Below are 6,611 nucleotides of genomic sequence, written 5' to 3'. Positions count from 1 at the left end.
ATCTACAAGAAAAGGTCTAGGGCTTCATCAATGATGAATGCTTCAAAGATATAAACGACTCTATGTAGAAGAATTATAAAAGAGATATACTAAGGATGGAGGGTTTCTGGAATTCTCAAAGATGAAGGTGCAAATATTCTTAAATCCTTGGATAAGAATTTCTCAACTTGCAAAGAACACAGAAATGCAAAACATAGAATTCAATGACCAGAAAATGAAATTTGAAAAATAAATTGAAAAGTTGTTGACAAATTCAAAAGAAGAGGTAAATGGAGCAAATCAAAGGCCAGATTCCATCAAAGAAGAACACTGTAACCCCACCTGCAAATGACAAGGAAGTATTAAAAGGAAAAATAAAAGGGATTTTGTAAACCATCCTTAACATTAAGAGATTTCTGTAGGATCTACAGCAATACGAGCATATAAAATCCACAACGAAAGGTCTACGGCTTCGTCAATGATGAATGCTTCAAAGATATAAACGACTCTATGTAGAAGAATTATAAAAGAGATAAACTAAGGATGGAGGGTTTCTGGAATTCTCAAAGATGAAGGTGCAAATATTGTTAAATCCGTTTGATAAGAATTTCTCAACCTGCAAAGAACACAGAATTCAATGACCACAAAATGAAATTTCAAAAATAAATTGAAAAGTTGTTGACAAATTCAAAAGAAGAGGTAAATGGAGAAAATCAAAGGCCAGATTCCCAAAAAGCAAAACGCTGCAACGCCGCCTGTAAATGATAAGGCCTCCAAACATTTCAATGAAGGAATAATTTAACCCTCCTTTTTCCAGCACATAATTCAGATTATGGTAATACTGTGTTCATCTGCTATATTTCCAGCACATAATTCAGATAATGGTAATACTGTGTTCATATGTTATATGTCTTGATTCTAACCTTTAAAAAAATGAGTAAAGTCAAAACAAAACGCTGCAACCTCACCTACAAATCATAAGGCCTCCAGACATTTTAATTGAACCCTCTTCTTTTTTCCAGAACATAATTCAGGATATCCTCAATTTTTTCATCTTAATACACAGAATCAAGACATATAATAGATTAATACACAGAATCCAGAATCCAGGCCTATAATAGATTGATACACACAATCAAGAGATATAACAAATGATCACTATATTGCCATAACCTGCTGATTCGAAATCCCGAGTCTTCCAGATCGATGGTAGTCTTCCAACGAAATTATTTCCACCAACAAATTGGTTATTTCCCAATATATCCACCACCATACCATGTGTTGCAACCCTTAGGTTTCTGAAGTAAGAAAAGCTAGCAACTTTATCCTGCCAAATACACCACTAGAGCTAGTTCCATTATGTTAACCCTGGCTAAGCCAGAAGGAAGTCAAGGACAGTATTAATATGAAACAAAATTCCCGGCATGGATATGCCATTGTAGTAGTGAGATATGCAATTAGAAAACCATGATGAAAAGACAATGGATGTTTTAACATCAACCTAGGGGCTGAAACCTATGACAAACAGATATTCAATCTCTTCGGCTACTTGATGTTTCTGTAACATGCAATATCTCTGAGCTCTTCGAATAAAAGGGCAAAGAAAGAAGATATGTGCTAAACAGGCTGACCTGGAAGAATACAGCCTCCCCGTGATTGCACACAACACATCGCACGGTTTTAGTGCGTGGAAGTGTGGGATCTGAAGCCACGTCCTGTAAAATCTGTGTGCGCTCACCTGCCGCATGATGAATCTCATTTCTGTACACACAATTGTTTTCTGCAATCTCCTACACAAAATCCCACAAAGGTGTGAGTCTTTTATTCCACCAAAACTCAAATACCTAAATCCGCGTTTCGCCCCTACTGTACTAGCTCATGCGGGGCGAATGTCGTAAGCTGGCTAAATTGCATAATAACACTCCAAACAGGGGAAGACGCAATAAAAAAAAATCAATGCCAACATTTCATTTAATGTCAAACCTCTAAAGTCTGGGTAAGCCACACCATAGCAAGGTAAAAGCTTGTCTTATAACTGACCTGATGATCGCAGTTTCGGCAGGCATACAGGAGAATCTTGTTTTCTCTGTCTTCCTTTGGATACAGCCATTCAGGGATCTGCAGCCATCGCGCGCTCCATTAACATAGATGATGTTAAATTTGTGAAGTAAAGCAGAGTCTATGAAAGTAACGATGAAAGGATCGAAAGGAGGAGGCAGGGGATAACGCTGCATATCCCACCACAATGATGATCTTCCTGTCAATTCCTGCCTACTGGTATTGAAGATCAGAAAATGGAATGTGATTAACACTTCCAAGGAGATTGATCGCACTTCAAAGTAAATGGGAGCTCAACGGTTCGGAGGGATTGATCGCACTTCAAAGTAAATGGGAACTCAACGGTTCGGAGGGATTGATCTACGGTCTAAGTTTTTGTAATCGTCTAACATTTAATCCTACAGTGTCCAAGGATGACAGGTAGGCAAAGAGGGGATGGGTTTCAGAGGGAAACGCCTTACGACGTAAATATAAATTTATGTTTTTAATACAATTAACTTAGAATATAAATTTGTTTTTAATACACTCAATATTTTATAATTTTTATGTTTTTAAATTTTATATGGAGTTAAACTTACAGATTATTAATGTGTTTTTATGGAAGTTTAAATTGAATTAGATTATCTAATAAATTTAAATTTATATATGTTTTTAAATATGTAAATTTATATAGTGTAAATTTGTTTTTATTTTTTTTCCACATCTTTAATGATATTATGTTTAGGTTTAGATAATTATTTAATATTTTTTTTATATAAATTTTTAATATATTCTTATTTATATATAACTAGCATAGTTATATTAAATGTGGTTGATATACAGGAGTTTCTACTATATTACCAAAAACTAAAAAGAAACTTAAAAACTACTAAAAACCAAAAATGAAACTAAAACCTACTACAAAACTAGAAACAGAATTTGGAGAAAAAATAAAGACAAACATAAAATAAAACATTCAATTATATAACTGAAAATATAATAGTCACATTTATGATTTAACCATAATGGATTTGGTTGCACGGTGGGTGGGGGATTGAGTGAAAGTGATTTCTTCATGGAGGGTGAGCGGGGGTTTTGATCTATAAGCCCCCAGCATATTGATTTTCTTTTATTTCCCCGGTACGATGTAGTTAGCAATACGATGCAGCTGTAGCTCTCTGTAAGTGGTTTCTTAGGGTGCCTATACTGTTGTCCTGACTGGATGCTTGTAGCTTTTTCATGTTTTTATAGGAGAATCAAACTCCGTCCGAAGCCCTGTATATACATATACCACTATGCCTGTGGGTGGTCCTTATCACTCAGCACAAGTTGTGCCACACAGGGCCATTTTCAACACAGTGCTTTTCCTATACACCGATAACTTAACCGAGTTACTGTGCATTCAACCATGACCATCTATTTATGTCTATATTATACGCATTGAACCCTTGTTATGATTAGCAGTGAGTTTGAGAGCAATGTGGAGACGGTCTTCACTCATCTTGTTCAACAAACGCTGCAAACTGGTTTCAACACTAGCGTGTATGGCCAGACCCCGGGCCGAATATATGGCCTGCTCCAATGCAGGGTAGATACAACAATGGGCCAATGTTACAATTGTTCCAAATTGGTAACTTTAACATTTAAAGTCTTTGTGGGATTGGCGTTGGAATGATTTATGCTATTTGCGTTATGAAAACTATAGTTTCATCAAACAAATGGGAGAGGATGGAAAATACATTAATGTAAGGAGTTGTGTATAATGTTATTTTTTTGGAGATTTCGGTGACCGAATCCGGCGGAAGAAATTGAGGTTAAATCTTGATTTGATTTGTTGCAGTTAGAATGGTTTTTTAACTGCATATCTGGATTCAGCGCCCTGAAAAACCCCTGGGACCCTTTGATTGTGCAGAAATTAGCTATCAAACTTGCCATTCCAATAGATTGCTGCTTGACTGGAAAAACCCACCGGAAAGGCTTCCAAAAAGTCGCATTATAGACAACTGCTTAATGTAAAGGCCAATGCCACAAATCATTCTCTGTCTATCCCGACTGTCTAAATTGGCACTTGCAATGACACGATGGGCTTTCGATAGAAGTGTAGATTCCATGTCTCGGAATATTAGCGTAATTTCTCAGATCCTCGTTATACATTCTTCCATGTGCATTGTTGAAGATATGCGGCCCAATCCACCTCCCAAACGGTTAATGAAAGATAAATTTCTGAGCGCTGACATGAAGAATGAAAAGGACGTAGAAAATGGGCTTTTCGGTGTTGTCTTGTTTCTAGTGCGTTTTTTTAAGGAACAATTTGACATTTGAATATCAATCACATTTACTAGTATTGTTGTATTAATAGTTTGAAGTAGTTATTCAAAAATATAATATAAATTTATTATATAATTTTAAAAATTCATTTTTTTAGTATGGTATTATTTTTTTCCATAACTTACTGTTTTATATTAAATAAATTGTTAGCACTTTAGTTTTTATCTAAACTAACATAATTATATTAAAAATATTAATGTGATTGATATAAGTTGAAGGTTTCATTTGTATCTACTATTAATAAATATATAATAATAGAATTAATATTACAAAAACCAACTATTATAATAAAAATATTATTATTATCATTATAATTAATAACATATATTAATACGAGTACAACCACATTTACCAATGTGCTTGATATATGTGGGTAGGCTTATTTGAAACACATCTACAACCATATTTAACAATATGATTAATATATGCAAATATATGCCGATAGACATATATCCACCACTCACCACATTAATAATTGTTAGATGTATTTTTTTAAAAGCTAATTATTTCTCATTATTAATAACTATATAAATAATAATAGCCATATTATTTTTTATTTATATAATTATATTCATTATATTAACATTATTTTGTATATTAATATAATATTAATTATTACATAAAATTTTGCTAATATATTAATAGTTATATTTAAAACTATAATATAATTCACATATAACATAATAATAACATTTAGTTATTATAAATGTATTTATCTCTCACCATTATGTTAATATCAATAATTATTATATATTTATTAATTTAATTGTCAATATATTTTATATATTTACTAGTATATTAATAATATTAACTATATATAAATTATATAGTAAACCAAAATATATTATATTATTAATTGGAAATAAAATATATATAACAATTTAATATAATATAATAATATAATATATATATATATATATATATATTATATTTAATAATATAGTATGTAATAATAATATATTATAAAATTTAAACTTTAAGGTTTAGTATTATAATTTTTAGGGCTTATTAATCCCTTTTGTTTTAAATCTTGATCTCAAGATATTAAAATCCCTAAGGAATTAATCTTTTAAACCCAATAAATTAATAAACTCAAGGAATTAAATTATAAAATCAAGGAACTATGAATATTATAAACCAAAATGATCTATAAACTTAAGGGTTTAACATTATGAACCCAATGAATTAGTAAACCCAATGAATTATAAACATAGAGTATCAACAAACCCAAGGAACCAATATTAATAATGGATGAGATTAATAAAGCCTAACAATTAACATTTTAAACCTACGAGATAAATAAATGCATGAGATTATTAATAATATAAACCTAACAAACTAGTAAACCCAAGGGATAAATATTAAACCAAAGAGATAAATATTAAAAACCCAAGAAATTAATAAACCCTAGGAATTAATACTTTAAACTCAAGGGATTATTAATATTATAAACGCAAGAGATTACATTATAAACCGAAGGAACCATTAATATTATAAACTCAAGGGTTTGATATTATAAACCCAAGGAATTAGTAAACCCAAGGGATAAATATTATAAACCTAAGCGATCAACAAACCCAAGGAATTATTAATATTATAAACCCAATGGGCTAATAAACTCAAGGGTTTAATATTATAAACCCAAGGAATTAGTAAACCGAAGGGATAAATATTATAAGCCAAAGTGTTCAAGAAACCAAAACGATTAATATTAAAAAGACAATGGATTTATAAACCCATGAATTAATATTTTAAACTCAAGGGATCTATGAACCTACAAAATTATTAATATTATAAACTGAGGGGATTAATAAACCCTAGGGATTGTTAATATTATAAACCCGACTACATTACTAAATTAACAATCATATAAATTAATCATTAGATTAATAAATCCAAGGGATAAATATTATAAACCCAAGGTATATAAAACCTAAGATAAATATCATAAACCCTAAAATAAACATGGTTAGCCATGGTTTACCATGCTTGATTTTCATATTGAAGACATCTTTGTCACAATTTGATGTTGGACCATGGTTGACCATGGTAGACCATAATTGATTTTCATATTGAGACAATATTTGTTACAATGTGATGTTGGACGATGGTTGAGCATCGTTGAACAAGCTTATAAACCCAATGGATTTATATTAAATGCAACGATTAATATTATAAAGTATGTGAATAATATTATACCTGAGGAATAAAAACCCTTAGATTAATAAATCGAAGGGATTAATTATAAAGCCCCAATATTTTATAAA

General features: G+C 31.1%; 1 long non-coding RNA gene across 1 annotated transcript; it reads right to left on the bottom strand.

Annotated features, from left to right (window-relative positions):
- Positions 1–1,695: 1,695 nt before the first annotated feature.
- LOC149229539 (uncharacterized) lies at positions 1,696–2,087 on the bottom strand. The gene is made up of 2 exons (XR_016247295.1): positions 2,020–2,087; positions 1,696–1,769 (listed from the first exon to the last, which is right to left on the bottom strand). It is a non-coding gene; the product is annotated as an uncharacterized LOC149229539 (long non-coding RNA).
- Positions 2,088–6,611: the final 4,524 nt, after the last annotated feature.

This window comes from Pinus tabuliformis, chromosome J (genome assembly GCF_031772625.1).
Source record: "Pinus tabuliformis cultivar Carrire ecotype Pingquan chromosome J, CPIR1, whole genome shotgun sequence".
Taxonomy (NCBI): domain Eukaryota; kingdom Viridiplantae; phylum Streptophyta; class Pinopsida; order Pinales; family Pinaceae; genus Pinus; species Pinus tabuliformis.
This window is presented reverse-complemented; position numbering and strand designations above follow the sequence as displayed.